Source organism: Suncus etruscus, chromosome 16 (assembly GCF_024139225.1).
Source record: "Suncus etruscus isolate mSunEtr1 chromosome 16, mSunEtr1.pri.cur, whole genome shotgun sequence".
In the NCBI taxonomy this organism is placed as follows: Eukaryota; Metazoa; Chordata; class Mammalia; order Eulipotyphla; family Soricidae; genus Suncus; species Suncus etruscus.
In genome coordinates, this window is record NC_064863.1 from 57,112,112 (window position 1) to 57,133,374 (window position 21,263).

A 21,263-nucleotide genomic window follows, 5' to 3' on the forward strand; every position below is an offset into this window, starting at 1 on the left:
GTTTTCAATATGTCTCCATATCAAGGAACTCAAAATCTTACAGAGGACTACAAAGAAAAATTACTTGCTACCAGGGTTATAAATTATTTCTAGGACAATTTTGAGAGATATCAATTCTCTCTGGAAAAGTGGTACTATAAAATATGTATCAGTTTTTTAAGAACTTAAAAAAATTAGACTTTTGTCTCCGGTTTAACTTTAAAATAATTCATAAAGACCCAGTTTATTTAGCAATGAAAGTTTCATCTTCAAAGGGTATGTTTTTTTTTTTTAAAACATCCCCTTTCTAAGTAGAAGAAAATAATTGTGATTTAGTCAGTCTTCTGTATACGTTATGGTAAAAAAAAGTTTGAATTTATTTTCTTAATAAAGATATACCCTAGGGGCCAGAGAGATAACATAGCAGTGTTTGCCTTGCAAGCAGCCGACCCAGGACCTAAGGTAAGGTTGGTTCGAATCCCGGCATCCCAAATGGTCCCCCGTGCCTGCTAGGAGCTATTTCTGAGCAGATAGCCAGAAGAAACCCCTGAGCACTACTGGGTGTGGCCCCCCTCTCCCCCCCAAAAAAAGATATACCCTGTAACAATTATTAACAGAAATTTCATCTTTAATCTCCCTAAATTTTCTTTAGAACTAATCTAATTTCAATTTAAATACTGATTAATTTGAACTATTAATTTAGAGATTTATTTCTATGGTGTAAGGAATTTCTTCTAAATTCTTTATCTACTAAATAAAAAAAGAAGTAGGTAGCTCTAAATTTTTATAACTCAAAAGCATTTTTAGTAGAGTTTTGCTAGAAACAAATAACTTCAAGCATAGTAAGAGGAGAAATAAAATTAAACCTTTAGCTAGAATAACCCTGTTTTCTCCCCTTCATGTTTTATATAATACCCAAATTATTTATATTTATTGATTAATATCATCAAGACAGTACAAGAAATTTGAATCTTAGAAAAGGTTTTGATAATTAAAAGAAAATTATAAGTGATCTCACATTTAAATCAAAAATGATCACAGACCTAAACGAACCTTCTATAGTCAAAATATTTTTGAGAAGTTTTATCAGTTTAATACATCCCCTACATTCATTTAATAACTCTGACAGCTGATATCACAGCAGAAAGGGCTTTGGGCTTGCATGTGGTTGATCTGGATTCAATCTCTGGCATCCCACCACCAGAAATGACACCTTTAACTAGAGCCAGTAGTAACCCTTAAGTACCGCTGATGTGCCCCTTCATCCCCCCCCCCAAATAAAAACTCTGCTATCTTATTATTCTGACTCATGGGGGTATTGGACCAAACCTTAGTAAATAAAAATAATTCTCTTGCCTTTTTAAATGTTAGCCATTTTCTTTCAGTATTACAATCTTTTAACAAGGCACAGCTTCAGAATTCTCCCTCTTAGGTAGCTCTACAATCATCATTTACTTTATGTATTTATTTCAAAAGCATTATTTTACCAAAATACTCATGCAAATATTCAAATATTAAGAACAAAGATTTTTTCCCCCTTTCACAGCCACAGCTACTTATTTTAAAATTCTTCTAAACTGAGAAAAGTTACTCAACATAGTTGTTAAGAGTTTGAGTTTAGAAGCTGAGTTGAGTCAAATGCTAGATAATATGCTTGCATTTTGAGGTCTGGTGTTTGATGCTTGGCACTGCATTCCTCCTCTCTCAGTACCTCTAATAGTAGCTCTGTTAACCTTCACCCTGGATCCTTTAATCAGTCACAGGAGTATTCCTCATAATTAACAACAGCAGAGCAACAATAACAACAAAAATGAGTAATGATGGTCATGCTCTCTTAGGTCTTATCCTGATTCTCCTTTGTAGGTTGATCAAAGTCATCCAAACCCTGCATCTCAGAAACTGCGGAAATAAATTAGGGGTGACAATTCCCTCTTTGTGGTTTTATTGCAAAGACAGTATGAGTCAATATATGTAAATGCACTTTGTTTTGGGATTACAGGCTCAGGCCTATTTTACTGTTCCTACTCAGGATTCACAGCTGGTGGTACTTGGGAATTAAGTCTGTGACTCCTGTATAGATTTATGTGCCTTAGACTACTGAACTCTATCTCCAACTTAATAAGAACATTTTGAACAGTATTAAACATAAAATTTACATAATTTTTTATCCAAACTCATTGACGTATGCTCTTATATAAAGTAGAGGGTACTGGTAAAAGTTATGTACTGGATAGTAAGAATATGCTCTAGAAAGAAAATTGTGCTTAGAACTTCATAATATGAATGGAAAAAAATAAACCCAAACTATGAAAAGACTGAGAAGCAATGTGAAAGTATATTAAAGTCGTATTTATCTCCATATTAACAGATATAAGTAATTTTAAACATTAGAGAAGGGGAAACACCAGAAACTTTGAAAGAAACCACTGTATTCAGAAAGTGTCATTATCATACTTTGGAACATTCACAGGGAAAGAATTACTGAGCAAAAATAATGGGTCTAGAAAAATAAAGCAAGTTGGATGATGGATCTAATAGTAGTGGATTTAATGAAATGATAGGAGTGGATCTAATAGAATCTAATCTATTTTTAGAGGAAATAGACTAAGTAAAAGAGCATTGTTTTACAAATACAAGGAGATGAAAGTGTTAGTCAAAATAAGTGATTTATTTAGCAGTGATCATGATCATTTTAATCAGCCCATCAAATATTATAAAACTTTCATATGAATCTGTATGTGAATAAAAAAATTAAATAAAAATGTACTTTTTATATTTCATAATCTGACAAAGTGCATTTTCGTTTAATAACTTTTTATGTAAAAAATAGTATTTCACAAATGGAAAGTTGGTCATGTTTAATACGTAATTAAAATAGTTGGCGTTTTAGTACATGAAGTTCAAAAGGATGCAATTAAGGGGAGAAAGCTGCTATTCAAAGTTCTGCTCTGAAGGTTTCATTTTGGAGAGCCATGAAAATCTGTTCTTTAATAACATTTTAGAATGCTGAGGTAAGTAAAACTCAATTAAAAACCAAATGAAGTGATCTGGACTTCTTAAAATATGACAAGTGTGCATCTTTCTAAGCCAACATACTAAGCCAATTTAATTGTGTTGATACACTCTCCTACCTTTTTATATATGCCTCTAATTATTATTATTTATCCTAATCACATCTCTTTTTACAATTTCCTATGTAATAAAATATAATTTCGTTTGTCACAAGAAAGAGATGGAGACTGGAGTGATAGTATAGCTGGTAGGGAGGGCATTTGCCTTGCATGTTGCTATTATATCTGGATCTGCATTCAGAAATCACTCCTGGCAGGCTCAGGGAAACATATAACGTGCTGGGGTATGAACTGAGGTCGGTCCCAGGTTGGCCACGTGCAAGGCAAATGCCGTAACACTGTACTATATCTCCAGCCCTTTTCTCCGTTTTTTTTTTTTTTTTTTGGTCTTAGCTAATGATCTTGATTTCACTTAACTGAGAAAAATAGAAGAAAAAAGAAATAGATATTTGAGTTTGTGGGGCACTTAACTAAAGATGTAAAGTACTTATACAAAGGAAACTACAAAACCCTTCTTCAAGAAATAAAAAAGGACACGCGGAAATGGAGACACATACCCTGCTCATGGATTGGCAGGATTTCCTTTTCCTAATTCTAAAATGTATTACAAAGCTTTAGTCATTAAAACAGCATGGTTTTGGAATAAAGACAGATCCTCAGATCAGTGGAATAAATTAGATTAATCAGAGAATGCTCCCCAGATAATCTTTGATAAAGGGGCAAGAAATGCAAAATGGAGCAAGAAAGCCTCTTCAACAAATGATGCTGGGATAACTAGGCAGCCACTGGCAAAAACAACAACCTCAGAACTCCATCTAACACCCTGCACAACGGTCAAATGCAAATAGATTAGAAACCTTGATATCAGACCTGAAACCATAAGGTATATAGAATAACACGTAGGTAAAACACTCCATGACACTGAAAGTAAAGGCATCTTCAAGAAAGAAGCAGAAATCTCTGAACAAGTCGAAGCAGAGATTTAAAAAAAGGGGGGGGGGACTATATTAAGCTGAGATGCTTCTGCACTTCAAAGTAAATAATGCCTAGGATACAAAAGCACCACAGAATGGGAGAAGCTATTCACCCAATACCCATCAGATAAGGGGCTAATATCTAAGATATACAAGGTACTGACAAAACTTAAGAGAAAAACATCTAATCCCATCAAAAATGGGGAAAGAAATGAAAAATTTCTTAAGAAATACAAAAGGCCAAAAGGCACATGAAGAAAACACTTCACATTACTCAACTCATCATCAGGGAGATGCAAATCAAAACAACTATCAGGTACGATCTCACACCACAGAGACTTGCACACATCACAAAGAACAAGAACAATCAATGCTGGTGGGAAGGTGGAGAGAAAGGAACTCTTATTCAGTGTTGGTGAGAATGTCATCTAGTCCAGCCCTTATGGAAAACAATATGGAGGTTCCTCAAAAAACTGGAAATTGAGCTCCCATTTGATCCAGCTATACCACTCCTAGGGTTATATCTTAGTAACTCAAAAACGCAATACAATGCTATGTTCTGGTAAGCCTCTCATCATCAATACAAACCCTGTTTTCCAGAGGGTTGCTCTACTGGCTGTATTTGAAAATCACTAATAAACAAATGCAATTCACTCTAAAAAAAATTTCTTCCTCACACCTATATTCATTGCAGAGCTATTTACAATAGTTAGACTCTGGAAACAACCAACATGCCCTTCAACAGATGAATGGCTAAAGAAACTGTGGTACAGATACACAATGGGATATTATGCAGCCGTCAGGCGAGATGAATACATGAATTTTTCCTATATGTGGATGTACATAAAATCTATTATGCTGAGTGAAATAAGTCAGAGGGAGAGAGACACACAGAATAGTCTCACTCATCTATGGGTTTTAAGAAAAATAAAAGACTGAAATAATTCCCGTCTGGAAGGACTGGCTCAAGGTATGAGGTTCACCACAAAGAGTTGTGAGTACAGTTAGAAAAATAACTACTCTGAGAACTATCATAACAATGTCAGTGACTGAGGGATGTAGAAATTCTGTATTGAATACAGGCGAGGGGTGGGGGAGGGAGGAGATTGAGACATCGGCGATGAAAAGGTTGCACCGGTAAAGGGGGGTGTTCTTTTTATGACTAAAACCCAACTACAATCATGTTTGTAATCACGGTGTTTAAATAAAGATATTAAAAAATAAAAAAAGAAAAAAGAAATAAAACTTAGCTTCTACTAAACTATTTGTACTCCCATTGTGTATATATTTATGTCATATTTAGATGTCCATGTTCTTTTATTTTCTTCTTGTTATTACAATAATTTATACATAATTATTGGCCCAGTGCAGGTGATAAATTCTAGTTAGTTCATTGAACTAACATTGCTCGGTTATTTACAGACAATGAAATTTCTATATAGAATATTGAATAAAATAATAAGTTTTATGTTTTAATGGTTGAGAGTTAGACTGATAATCTAGAATGAAATTTCCCACGATATCATTATTAGACTTGATTAAAAAGGAGGTTGTCTCTGGCTAAAACTGTTGAATAAAAAAAGATGGTTTGAAAGCTTAAATGTTTGAGAGTATTTTTGACCAGAGAAGTCAAACCAGTCAGTAGAAATTGCACTCTCTTTTGAGGACTCCTATTTCTATAGTAACTAAGGATCTATGTCCATGTAATTATCTAGTAGTTATCTAGTCCCCAGTTTCCTGTTACACACCTTCACCATCAGGAAAAAATACTTGCCAGAGGATTATTATAGCATATCAAATATAAATGACATCTGTATGTCTATCTGATAAGCTATCTTCATTGCAAGGAACCCTTCCTGTTTTTGTTGGTAAAATTGTGACATAATCAATGGCCTCATGAAATGTGTGCAGAAAGTTTTCAGGCCCTGAAAAGTAGGGAGTGATCCTTTAGTCAGTGTTGCCCCACCTTATTCCAAGCATGTTTGTGAGGACAAAACTTGAATGTCAGGGTGAAGCACAGGTCAACCCAACAATGCTTCTGATAATAACAGCTTTCATTTACATAGAACTTTATATTTCTAAGAACTTTAAAATATCTTGTAACACCTGTTCTACCTGACACATGTCAAATTCACATAATAAAAAAATCATATTTGTCAATTATTTAATAAAACATTTCCCTAAAGAGCATCAAAGTACAAGTGGTCTAAGCCTCCTAGGTCACCTGCATTATGCTAATTTCTTCTATAAAAAACATTCTAACATAAAATTACCACAGAAATGGCAATGTAGCATGCTAAGAAAACAGATCAATATATTTTTATGAATATAAATATTCTAAGCTAGTTAATATTCTATGATTATTGATGTCTAGAAGATTAGCTGAGTAGTACGTGACAGTAGTTAAGAACATTTAGTTCTCAAGTAGGAAGGGAATGCCTAGGTCACACAAAGTGTGTCCTAACAAGGTAAGATCTTTGGCTGCCTCAGCTGTGACTTTCAAGTTACCTCCTTTCAAGCCCAAAGCGGCAGTGGCCCCAAAATTATTATTCTTGTTAAAGATGCCCCCAATCATTTGTGAGGAGAGTTAATTCACTTACAAATGTCACTTAATAAGCTATTTTATTTGGTCTAACCTCAGAAATATAGTAAGAATCTAGATGACAGGCATTTAACAAACCTATAGAAAATCACTGGGTCATTTGTTACACAGATATCTCTGACAAGGTTCATAATCACATACTACTTTAATGTATTGCTCAGTGATACCTCCATGGGGTTCCAAAATAGCAACAGGTATTTGGATTTAAAATCATTTGTCACTGAACATTATTACAAACAATGGGATAAAGAAACATGGCTATTAACTTGAAATATTGGAGGGGGCATTGTTTGGGTCACATCTGGAAGTGCTCAGGTGTTACTATTTATGCTGAGGTAAGAAGTTACTCCTGGGGCCGGAGAGATGGCATGGAGGTAAGGCGTTTACCTTTCATGCAGAAGGTCATCGGTTCGAATCCCGGCGTCCCATATGGTCCCCCGTGCCTGCCAGGAGCAGTTTCTGAGCACAGAGCCAGGAAAAAACCCTGAGCACTGCCGGGTGTGACCCAAAAACCAGAAAAAAAAAAATTACTCCTAGTAGCACTCAGGGAACAATTTGGGCATCTTCAACAAGGATTCTTGAAGTCATTAATATTTTGTGAAGAAATTATTATTTGAACTTTCATTGCAAAAGGTATAGTTTCAGAAATATGGGAAATTTGGCAAATTTAGTGCTTGTTAAAAATGTAATATAGTGGGGCCGGGCGGTGGCGCTGGAGGTAAGGTGCCTGCCTTGCCTGCGCTAGCCTAGGACGGACCGCGGTTCGATCCCCCGGCGTCCCATATGGTCCCCCAAGAAGCCAGGAGCAACTTCTGAGCGCATAGCCAGGAGTAACCCCTGAGCGTCACAGTGTGGGTGTCCAAAAAAAAAAAAAAAAAAAAAAAAAAAAAAAAAAAAAAAAATGTAATATAGTAATATAAAAATAATAATAATTAAATTTAAAATAAATGTATTAAAATGTTCCTGTCTAGTTTTTATAATTACTGAAGCATTAAAGTATCTCTACAATAAACCCAGAACATCATATGAGTTTTATAGAGATATTTTGTAAATTTCAGTTTTCTTGAAGTAATCAAGTAGTCAAAAACCAAACAAAACACCTATGGTATTAAAGAGTTATATATTGTTAATATAATAATTACAGATTGGAATTTTTATACTACCCTACTTATACATTATTCAATATGTGTTATTATATCTCTACCTAAAATAATCTCATATGCCATATACCCTGTTCTTTTAGGTAATGCTGCTAAAAGACATTTATTTAACCTGTGCTGCACTTTTATTAAATTCTAAACTTAATTATATTTGTTACTTCCATATCATTTTATTGATTTTAGTCTCTCTTCAATATACCCAGTTTCAAGTCTTGCCCTTAATATTAACTTTTTGTTATTAATATTTATTTAATCTTACTATATTTATATTCTTTGCTGATATAAGAAATATACCCAATTACCAGAGAGTACAGACTAAGGGAATATAGCAGAAAAAGTGAGTAGAGAAAAATAGATAAAAGAATACCTCTTACATATTTGCATTATTGTCTTATAGCATTATTCAGTGATCTAAAAAAGTGGCTTCATTGTTTAGAAAGTTATATTCTCTATAAAACTTATTCTTGAATGAGTTGATAAAAGAAATAAGAAAAAATATATTTTAAGGAATTTAAGACAATATTGAAAATTTTGTCCAGGTACTACAGTTGTGCCTTTCAAAAGTTACTTTCTATATTTGATTCCTGGAACCACTTAGCCCATTGTATGCCTCATGCCCTCCCTTCTTTTCCACCTCCATCCTCAGCACTGGCTGGAGTAACCCTGGTCCCTGAGCTGGGATCTCTACAGCTAATGAGAAGAAAAAGTTTGCTAAAATGTAATTAAGAAAAGCAAAAATGGAGGCTGGAGCAATAGCAGAGTGATAAGGCATTTGCCTTGCACAAGGCCTACAGGGACAGACCCAGGTTTGATCCTTGGCACCCTGTACGGTCCTCTGAACCTTCCAGGAGCCATTTCTGATCACAGAGCCAGGAGTAACCACTGAGTGCAGTCGTGTGTGGCCCAAAACAGAAACAAACAAACAAACAAACAAATAAAAAGCAAAGATGCATGTGTAGAGTCTGAATAGAAGGTTTGTGCTAGCAGCTGATGGATATAAAGAATTCATACACTGGAAGATCTAAGGTATTAAAAAATACATGAGTTAGATGTTTCTCAGATTATAAGAAATAAAGTTATAATGTCAGTTGTCCAAAACTATGATTCAGAGAAAGTGATTTCAAGTCATGACAAAATTGAGGGTGTGTACATGATGCTAGCTTTTAAAGGAAAGATTCCAAAAATTTCCTTCTGGTCAAGAAAATAAATTATTCATATATTGCATGACTTTTTATTCTGAAGATAAAAGTAGAACTTGAAGTAGAGAAAAACTGTCAGTATATGCTTTGATAAATGGAAGTCATTAAATATGAGTCTTGAGAGATAAAATTAAGAAAGGAACATAGAGAATATAATTATGAGAGCCATAAAAGAAAAAGACAGTTTATATATGGGGGGTGACATTAAAGAATGAGGGACAAAAATACTATATAAATAATAAACTCTTGAAAGAGTTGTAAAAATTATGTGATTTAAATATATCATTTCATTGAATAACTTTTATTTTATTAAACATTTTTTTTTATTTGGGATCACACTTGGTAATACTCAGGGCTTTTCCCTGAAATACTAACTTTGCTTTACTTTCAGGAACATTTACTGTGCTGGCATCAAATTTGTGTCAGATCTGTGCAAGGCAAACAGTACCCATTTGTGTATGCACTTTTATCATTTATACTAATTCTCTATCTCCTTTAAATATTTAAGTATATCATAAAATACATATTTAATATACATGTTCTGATAAAATATTAATTGCCATATTAACTTAAAGTAATGCTATCTTAGAGCTATTAATCACTTTTATTGAATTTGAAGAATAACTTTCTTCTAGGATTTCTGTAATTAATGATAGTCCTGTATTAATAGAGCTGAATTCCTAGAGTCCAAGGTACTTTCCTTGAAAACAACGTGATCCTCTCAATTAACAAGTTGTTTACAATTTAAAATAATTATTTCTCTTATTTACACTTATAAGCTTTCAATTAACCAAATATTTTCATGCCTGTAATTACAAAACTCAACATTGTAACAAATGAGTTGGGAATAACTCAAAATTAATTTATGGGGGCCCGGAGAGATAGCACAGCAGCGTTTGCCTTGCAAGCAGCCGATCCAGGACCAAAGGTGGTTGGTTCGAATCCTGGTGTCCCATATGGTCCCCCGTGCCTGCCAGGAGCAATTTCTGAGCAGACAGCCAGGAGTAACCGCTGAGCAACGCTGGGTGTGGCCCAAAACAAAACAAAAAAAATTAATTTATGGGTATTAACTAAATACAAATATTCCTATTTTGGGTTAAGAGAAACGTACAAGATTAATAACCTCATTGAGGTAGTAAAGTTAATGTAAGGTATCTCATAGTTACTCATTTGAGGAAACTGTTAACAAGATAAAATGTTATCTATGCATTGTTTCTCTTCACATCACTTAGAGAGTAGGTTACTAGGGAAGTAAACAAAATACTTGTGTAAAGAATTAAATGCCACTACACATTTAATGAGATTTGAATCTGTCCTCCTAAAATAGACACACCTCTGTAAACCTACAAATATTACCTCAATTAAAAATTTTATAAATAAATAAAATCACTTAAAAAGGAGCCGGAGAGATAGCACAGTGGTAGAGCGTTTGCCTTGCAAGCAGCTGATCCAGGATGGATGGTGGTTAGAATCCCAGCATCTCATATGGTCCCCAGAGCCAGCCAGAATATATTTCTGAGCACAGAGCCAGGAGTCACTCCTGAGTGTGGCCAAGTGTGACTCAAAAATCAAAATAAAAATTATTTTAAAAAGATACTTCTTTTTAATTTATTTTATTTTATTTTTGGATTTGGAGTCACACATAGCAGCTCTCAGGGGTTACTCCTGGCTCTGCATTCATGGCTGGCTCAGAGGACCATTTTCTATGCCTGGAGAATCGAACCAGATCTATCCCGGTCAGCTGCTTGCAAGGCAAATGTCCTACTGCTGTGCCATCACTTGGGTCTTCAAAATGATAGTTCTAAATGAAAAAGATACTTCTGAGACACACTGCTTTTAAAATTAGCTATAAATAAGAAAAAATTAATCTGTTGGGAAGATTGTAGAATTTTGTATTGCAAAATTCACATATTATCTTTAAATTTAGATTTAATTGAAATTTTCTCTATAACACATTTATCCAAATATAATCAATAAAGAAAAGTATAGGTTAAATGAAATATTATTATAAAACACTTGTAGTCATTTCATTATTTTGAATAATTTGTACTAAATAACTATGTGTACAATATTTCAACACTCAAAATTAAGAAAAATCAGAATGGATTACACAAATAAATGGGCAGAAAAACTTAGGAATTACTTTATATAGGTTTTCTTATAATGAAATGTAGAAAGCTTGATCTATTTATCTGTTGCTTATTGTTTATAGTGTTATGTAGATATTTTGTTAAAACAAACTTTAACTTTTTGTTTTGTAAAGAAGATTAAAATTGCTAATCTCTTTTTAACTTAATTATATTGATAAATTTCAAAAGGTTGTTTAAAGATTTCCATGCAACTTATGTTTTTTCCTCCATATCAATCTATTAAAATATTTTTAGATATCAATTGTCTATATTCTAAGCTAAGTGAAAAAAAAAAGTACATTCTACCTTGTCCCATCCTTCCATCTTACAAATTCATACAATTGAAACCTCAAGCTTGGTTCTCCTTTCTCTGTGTTTACTTTATTTTCACATTTCATGAACGTCTAAAGATTAGTAACTTCCAAATACTAAGCATAAAATTCCTGGCATATTTTCTATTAATATGATCATTTTGTTTATATATTTAAGCACCCTGGTTACAAATTTTTCTTTAAAAATTAACCTTAGTAAAAAATTAATAGTAATTTACTCCCAATTCAAAACTGTAAACTCAGTATAAAATTAATTTTTCAAATAGAAAATTGTACTTACTGATACATCACGTTCTTGTGGAACAATGCAAACTTCTCCGCCTCTGTGTTGCTTGTGACTTCTGGTCAAATGAGTAGCATCCGGGGTATTTTCAGACTAGTAGACTGACAAAAGGAAGAATGCTAAAAAGGATTTAACATAAACTTGTTTAACAAGTTGGGATGGATAAACTTTAGCCAATAGTATGGTTTGTGGTGAAGAACTACTTGATAGGTCTTTGTTGTAGGAAATAAACATTTTCTCGTTCTGGCTACTTAAAATTAAAAGATTGTATACAAAATCTAAGCAATGTACTTGAAATCTTGAATAAGTAGTTTTTCATGTGGTGACACTTCCATCTGAGTCAGTGCAAGTCATGGTCTGCCATTCTTTCAGAGGCAGGAATGAAAAAAAAGATTAAAAGCTTTTCTTTTTAAATGATATGATAGCCCTTAACTTCAATAACCTTTGGTTTGCTTTTCTTAGTGCAATGACATATTTATTTATTCATGTTTGACTTCGGAATTCTTGTGTGTGCTCTAAAACAGTATCCACCTTTAAGATAGGAAAATAAAAATATATTTGTGCTAACTGCTATATTATATTTTTATTGGGCATCCCAAACTGTTCTTAAACTACTTAGCAGGTGATTCAATATGAGAATTAGGTGTATGAATTCACCATGTCTGCTGTACAGTTCTGGCTTTGTGATGCTATGGTGAGGGGTCTCCCGCTAGGGCTGCACTGTGATGTTAAGGCATATTTATCTGAAACCCCTGTAGCATTTGACAAACCAAGATTATTTTAAAGGGCGTTACCAGCCAACTGTTGTCACACCACAGCAAGAGGAATTTCAAGATTTCTAGAGGAGTTTTGTCAGAAGACCCACTAAGATGTTCTTCCCTGTGGGTGGCTGATTAGAAACTCCCGAGAAATATATCATCAGCAGGCCCAATGAGATGTCTTCGTGAGGATAGCTCACTAGAATTCCTGAGAAATATCACATTAGAAAGCTCACTGAGATGTTTCTCTCAGTGCTAAGGGCTAATGAGATTCATATTATGGTACTGACTTTCTGCTACCTTTATAACGAACATTTAATTGGCCTATAGGTGATTCTCCCCTCTGCTGTGTGTATATAATCAAACCTTGTACTTACTAACATAAGGATTTTTACAGGCAAATATAACCTTGATTAAATTTCTCTGTACCTGGAAAAAAACTCAGCACCAAAAAAAGACACTTAGAAACAATTTTTTTCCTCTATCTTTAAGATGTCCTTGCAGTTCCTGCTTTCGGGGACTTCTCTAAAAGGAACTTGATTTCTTGTTAACTAACTTTTACCTCAGAACTTACATCTAAAAGGTTAGGATAGGATGTAGCTTTAAGCTGTTGAACTTTTACCAGGAAAAAACTTTTACCTTTTTGACATAGTCTGTCTCCTTCAATTTTCCCCTTAAAAGTAAAACCTCTCGCCTTAGAAATAGGAAGTATGAAAAAGAAACTCAGCTCCTTGCTAATTCCCTAATTTATATCTGAGGCTAGCCAAACAGGAACTGCGTTGAGATACTAAGATTAACCTTCTCCTTTGTAACTCAGGACGCTGAATACAATATATCATCATTAATACCTTATCATCAGGTCTGCTTACCACTCTAGCCAGGTGAATTGTTTTGTAAATCAAACAATGTTACTATTAATGTTTCTGTTTACTAGAAGATGTCTGTGCTTTGCAAATGGGAGCAATCTTTTCATACTTGGGACTGGCAATATACCTCATTTATAACCCTGGTTCTGACATTAAAATTTTAAATCATGCTGTTTTCCCACATGCATTGTGTGGTCTCTCATCTCTTCATATATTGCTGTTCATGTCATCCACTCTCCTCGAGGGAACTCAGAGAAGTTCTCTAACTTAACTGGACCTAAAAGCTAGATGCAGCAAACTGTCTTTTCTCCATGAATTCCACTTTTTGGCTGGGGAAGTATCTAACTTCTTTGACTTTGCAGAACTCTGTTTTTAGTTGATCCAGTCTTTTCTTTTTCTACCTGTAAGTAGGCCTGAATCACAAAGGTCAGAGCTAACAAATGCTTTTGTGATATAAAGAAAATCTACCCACTACCCATGGGATAGGAAACTGCTTCAGCCTCTAAGTAAAATTGTATCAATTTTTTAATATTAAAAACTGACTTACCATATGATCTAGCAATAACTTTACTAGATATTTGTTGCAGGTGATTTTTGCAAAATGGGGAGAAGACAGGTGGCATCTTTGAAAGAGGTGTCTACTGTTTCTCTCATTATCCAGCTCTGTCACCAGGAGAAATGCTTGAATATTTTTGTATTGATGGAATTTTACTTTGTGCATAGACCTTACATCTCACCAACTTTGTGCCAAAGTAACCAATGAGCTGCACTTGTCACAGGTGTTCTACCTGGCATAGGAAAGTTATCATAGCTACATGATTTCTTGGAAAAGCTGAGCTCAGGTTGGTGCAAGTAATTGTTCTTTATATAAAAAAGAATAGTTAGTCTTAATCTTTGCCCAGAATTTCCAGGAACATAGCTTACCCTGATAAAACATAATTTCAGGAGGACACAAAGTGAAATAAAGCAGTTTTATTTAGAGATTATAAGGAGACAAAGAGAAATAAAGGAGAGAATGTGGGTTTCTCCAGAAATGAGAGTTGAGATTCCTACACATCTCAAGTAGAAATATAAGTGAACAAATCTATACAAAATGGAGCAGCCAAACTTCGTCTCTTTGGAAGCTATATTTAAAGTTTTCTCCCAAACTGCCTTCACCTTATCACAGCCTTTGTTTCTATTAATGTGTATTTGCAGTAGCCTTGATCTGAAACAACCATGGGGCAACCAAATTCCAAAAGCATTTGACAGGGATTCTGTACTATATACTATTTATAATTGGACTTAAAACAAGGAGTTAAATAAATTGTCAAAGGTTTTTCCTAAGATGTGAATTTTGGCTAAAATTATAGTATAGCAAGTAGGGTATATGCCTTGTACATGGCCTATCCAGATATAATTACTAGCATGCTGGGAAGATTTAAGCACTGAAAGTAGTGACCCCTGAATATAGAACCAAACCAGGAGTAAGCCCTGAACAATCCCCTCAAAAGGCGAATTTTACACACACACATATACACACACAACAACACAAAGTGCATATTACCAAAGATCTCAAAATGCAAGAAATAAAGTCAAGATTTTTTATAACCATAGTATATTTGCAAAATTCACAAAGTAATATTGATAAATAAAAATGCCAACACTATAAAAAAAGTTTCTTTACAATCTTACTGTAGTCACAGCATAAGTTTCACTGATTTTAGTTTAAAATAACACACTTTGCAATTTATGGGTAGGTTTTGAATATTCCTTAATTTTTTAACTTTATTTTTTCTTCCAGAAAGCCTCACATTAATGCCATGAGGTAGGTAGCTTAATGTTCCGTGTGGTAGCTGGAAGGCATGAAGGTATAAGGTATGTATGATTCTTACAATAACACTTGATATTTCATATTAATGTAAAAACATAACACATATATCCTGTTTTATAGAATTTTCCTTTTCATTTCTCAGATTATTCTTTGTCTTTATATTAATCCTCTATTTTGCAGTAAAATATTAGTAAATTAAATTAATTTAAATAGACATTCATAGTTTTCAAACATATGCAAAAAGTCACAGTATTATGAAAAACAGAGCTACTCAAAGCACATATTTATTTTTACATTGCAGAAAATTATTTTTGATATATACAAGATGCAGCATTGATTGTACCAAAGTTTATATTTAGATTTCAGAAGCTAGAGTGATAGCACAGAGGTAGGGCATTTGCCTTGCATGTGGCCAGCCAGGACAGACCCAGGTTCAATATCTGCATTCCATTTGGTCCTCCATGCCTGTCAGGAGCGATTTCTGAGCATATAGCCAGGAGTAATCCCAGAGTGTCACTGGGTGTTCCCCCCAAAACAAACAAAAAACAAAAACAATCAAAGTTTATATTTAGATTCCATAGGAAAAATAGCCTATTAGCAAATTGCTAAATATTCTCCCCACAAAATATCTTTGAGAGTCTCTGCATATAAAAAAAGCATAATTTAAGCTTATACTCTGCTTTTTTTCTGGTTATTACTTAGTTTAATATTTACCAATTCATATATTTGGAGACATTTTCTTTTTAAGAGAAAAGTCATGTTTTACACTTTTAAAATAATATCTTACTGATTATATTTAGAGTTTTATATTATTTATTATGTTTACATAAATTCATCTAAATACATAAATGTAAACTAATAAAACTCTGTATTTAAGTTAAAGAGAGCTTTGATTTATTTTTCTGATAATTCAAAGTGAGAAATCTGGCATTTAAAATATTAAAATTCTTACCAAATGTTAGAAATTAATATAGCTGTATCTCCATAATTATAAAATTTAGCTAAAAGTCATCATGCATCCTATGACTGACTACTCATCTCTAAGCTGTCAAAGTTTAAGAAATAAATTATATAATTTTAATTAAGCAAAGAATAATACATCACATCAATGAGTCCATGAAACATAGCAATAACTTAGAACTTACAATGTGCAAATGCTGTTTTAACAACTATATATTAATATCTTTCATCTTCATAACAAACATATGAGGTAGGCAGCACAGAAAAGATAAATTTATGCTTGAGGGTGTTAGAAAATCTGTTCAAGAACACACAACTCCTATACAGCACTCAATACTCAAGTTTGAACAACTAATATTCTTCACCACCAGATTTTGGGATGTGTTTAATAACTTCTATATTAATTCACTCAAAACAAATAAACTACTATTAAAATGAATTTCGTGGAACCGGAGTAATGGAGCAAGCATTAGGGAATCTGCCTTGCACGCACTAACCTAGGATGGACCGCAGTTTATTCCCCTGTTGTCTCATAAGGTCTCCCAAATCAGGACAGATTTCTAAGCGCATAACCAGGAGTAAATTTTGAACTTCACCAGGTGTGCCCCGCACCAAAAAAATAAAACAAAAATGAATAAAATGAAAAAAGCATTCCTTTTCATTTTATCAAATATTTACATAGTGCTCGATATTTATTAACCACTATTCTAAGTGATTTACACAAGTCACTGGCATTCTAATAGATATTGGCCAAAACAGGGAGTTGAAAAATTATTAAAAGCACTAACTTCCAGGCCAGTGCAATAGCACAACAGTAGGGTATTTGCCTTACATATGTCCAACCCTGAAAACACCCCTGTTTGATTCCAGCATCCCAAATGGTCTCCTGTGACTGCCAGGACCGATTTCTGAGCGCAGAACCAGTAGTTACCCCTGAGTGTTGATGGGTGTGACCCAAAATTCCAAAAGAAAAAAAAGCACTAACTTCCAAATATTTCTTAGTTGTTTCTAAATAAATATTTGGATAGTTCAATCTACTAACAATATAAAGAATATTTTTCCTTGTCAGCTGGTGTCCAGATGGTTATGGGGTGTTTTCTCTTTCTTAAGACTCTTATTTGCATCCACTGAGCCCCACCATTGCCCCACTGCACTGTGCTCCAACCACCTCCTCCTCATACTACTACTTCTGTTACTCTATTTCCTCTTCAGTAACTCAGAATGTAGCCCATGTCAAAAGAGATGAGCTGACCCCGCCCCACACATTTCTCCTATTCAAAGAACCCCAGCAAAACAGGTAGGAAACACCAAACTACAAGTGTAAAAATGGAGAAACAACACAGGCCTCCACCATTCATAGAGGCTGAAGGTAGCAGCTCTGATGCCCTGAAAAATGCCAACCACCTCTTTAGCCTCTCAGAAAAGGATGTTAGAGAAGAAATATAGAGGAACCTCATAGAACTCAAAGAAACCATGGAATAAACTGAACAAACCACAAAAAAAGAATCAAGAAGTTTTGAAAATAGAAATGAGAACTTTTTTTTTTTTTTGGTTTTTGGGACCACACTCGTTTAATGCTCAGGGGTTACTCCTGGCTAAGCACTCAGAAATTGCCCTTGGCTTGGGAGGGACCATATGGGATGCTGGGGGATCGAACCACGGTCCTTCCTTGGCTAGCGCTTGCAAGGCAGACATCATACCTCTAGTGCCACCTCACCGGCCCCGAAATGAGAACATTTTAAACTGAAATAAAAGGGCTCAATAACTTGTTAGGTGAAATGAAAAACCAGTGAGCTGAAAAATGAGGTGCTTAATAACACCATAGAACAAAAGAAATTGGAAAAGAACCTTAAAACAAGCAAACAATGGTAAATCCTCAAAGAATGTGACTAAACAAAAATATAAGTCTTTAATAAACTCAACAGAAACAGCATAAGAATCATTGGAGTCCCGGAGACCAAGGAAGAAAATCTCCAAGAAAATTCATGTTCAAGGACATCATTGCAGAGAAACTTGCAGAGCTAAAGAGTGCATGCAATCAAACCCTGCATGTGCGAAGAGTACAAGCTTAAAGAGATCCAAAAAAAAGCTACCTAAGACATATCCTAGTCACAATGAAGAATACCACAAATAGAGAGAGAATACTGAAAGCAGGGAAGTTTCATTCAAAGGAGCACTGTTATGATTTACAGCAGATACGTCATAAGAAACCCTCAAAGCCTGAAGGCAGTGGTGAAATATAGTGACAAAACTCAACGGAATCATTGCTTTGTCAAGAATACTTCACTCAGCCAGACTCACATTCAGGTTTGAAGAAAGGATATATAGCCTCATGGATAAATAACAGCTCAGAAAGTTTACATACTTAAAACCAGACCTAAAAGATGAAATGAAAGGTCTGTTTTACGATAAGACAAACCAACAGACACACCAAACTCCTGCAGAAAGATAACAATAAATCCCATTTCAATTATATCTCTCAAAGACAATGAGCTAAATGCACCAGATAAGAGGTACAGAGTAGCAAAATTAATTTAAAAAATGTGAATCCAATGTTCTACTGCCTACAAGAAACACATCTGAATAGTCAGAACAAAATCAAAATCAAAGGTTGGAGGAAATTATCCAAGCAAACAACTCCCTTAAAGGCTTAAGTGGCCAAATCAATATCAAATAACACAGACCTTAGTCTTAAAATGTTATAAAGTGGGCTGGAGAGATAGCACAGTGGTAGGGCAGTTGCCTTGCATGAAGCCTCTACAGGAGGGAAAGTGGTTCAAAACCTGGAATCTTTTTTGGTTTCCCATACCAGGAATGATTTCTGAGAGCAGAGCCAGGAGTAACTCCTGAGTGCCACCGGGCGTAACTGCTCCCCCCCCAAAAAAAGTTATAAGGGACAAAGATACAAATTCTGTGATAATCAAGCAAAACAGAAAGAAATCACACTCCTAAACATATATACACCCAAGGAGTGACCAGCAAAATATTTATAACATTGGTTAACAAATTTGAAGGAAGACACCAATAGCAACACAATAATAGTGTGAGACCTCAACACTTCCCAGTCACCCCTTGATAGGTCAATTAGGCTGAAACCTAACAAGAATATACAAGCTCTTAAGGAAGAAATGGAATAAATGGTATAATTAATATATATATGGCCCTACATCCACAGAAAACTGGATTAAAATTCTTCTCCAGTGTACATGGGTCATTCTTTAGGATAAACCACAAGCTGGCCCATAAAACTTACCTCCATAAAAATAAGAGGATAGAAATTGTATGAACTACCTTCTCAGATCATAATGCACTGAAATTGGAAGCGAATTACAAAGAGGCACATAGGAAAAATATAACACCTAGAAATTAAACTGAGCAATCAGTGGGTCAGAGATGAAATCAAAGAGGAAATAAAAAAATTCTTGGAAACAAATGAGAACAAAGGCAGAAAATATAAGAATTTGTGGGACACAGCAAACACGAGTGTACTAATAAAAATGTATGGCTTTGCAAGTATTCATCAGGAAGGAAGAAGGGGCCTACATAAATAACAATGTCACAGTTTATAAAATTGGAAAGAGATCAACAAAATGATCCAAAAATAGTCAGGTAGAACAAATAATAAAGCTTAAAGCAGAAGTTAATAAACTGAAAAACCAAAAAAAAAAAATCTAAAAGATCAATAAAAGCAAGGGTTGATCTTCAAAAAAAAAAAAAATAAACAAGATTGATAAACCACTTGCAAAACTCACAAAGAAAAGGAGAGAAATTAAGAAACAAAATTTGAAATGGAAAGGGAATATCACTACATACATAAAAGAAATTTAAAGGGGAATCAGAGATTATTTTGAGAAACTATGCTACAAAACAAGATAATCTGAAAAAAAAAAAAAAGGATAAATTCTTTATCTCTTACATCGTGCCAAGATTGAACCAAGATGATCTTGCATGTCTGAACACAACCATCACTACTAACAAAATAAAAATGGTAATAAATAAAAAGTCTTCCAAAAAAAAAATCCCAGGCCCAGATGGATTCACGAATTCTTTCAAATCTTTCAAGAGGAAAATATTACCAATCCTTTTCAGGCTCTTTTCAGAAACTGAAGAAACAGAAACACTCCCAACTAGTTTTTCACGAAGCTAACATCACCCTGATATTAAAAGCAGACAGAAATGCCACAAAAAATAACTTCAGACTAGTATCCTTGATGAACACAGATGCAAAGATTCTCAACAAAATCCTAATAAATAATAGAATTTAACACCTCATCAGGAAGGTCATATCATGACTGAGTTGGTTTTATTCCAGAGATATATAAATGGTTAAACATATACAAGTCAATCAATGTAATATACCATATCAATTAAAGGAAAATAAAAACAATATGATCATAGATGCAGAGAAAGCATTTGACAAGGTCCAACACCCACTCATGATAAAAACTCTCAACAATATGAAAATGGAAAGAACTTTCCTCAATCTAGTCAAAGACATTTACCTTAAGCCCATGATATATATTATACTCAGTGGAGATAAACTAAATGACTTTTTCTCTAAATTCTGATACAAGAAAATGCTGTCCCCTTTCCCCACTCCTATTTAATATAGTACTGGAATTACTTTCAATAGCAATTAAGCAAGAAAAAGATATCAAGACAATCATATAAGAAAGAAGAAATTCAAGCTCTCACAGTTTTCAAATGACATATTATATTTAGAAACCTAAAGACTCTACCAAAAGCTCCTAGACACAAAACATTTGAAAAGTTGACAGGTTACAAAATTAACTTGCAAAAATCAATGACCTTATTATGCACAAATAATGATAGTGAAGAAATAGATATAAAAAATAATCTCATTCACAATCATGCCACAGAAACTCAAATACCTTGAAGTCAACTTGACTAATGAGTTGAAGGAAATATACAAAAGATTACAAAACACTGCTTCAAGAAATAAAAGACACAAGGAAATGGAGACATATGCATATACTTCATGAATTAGGAGGATTAATATAATTAAAATGACAATACTCCTCAAAGTTTTGTGCAGATTTAATGCATTCCCTCTAAGGGTACCTATTGCATTCTTCAAAGAAGTGGATCAAACACTACTGAAATTCATTTGGAACAT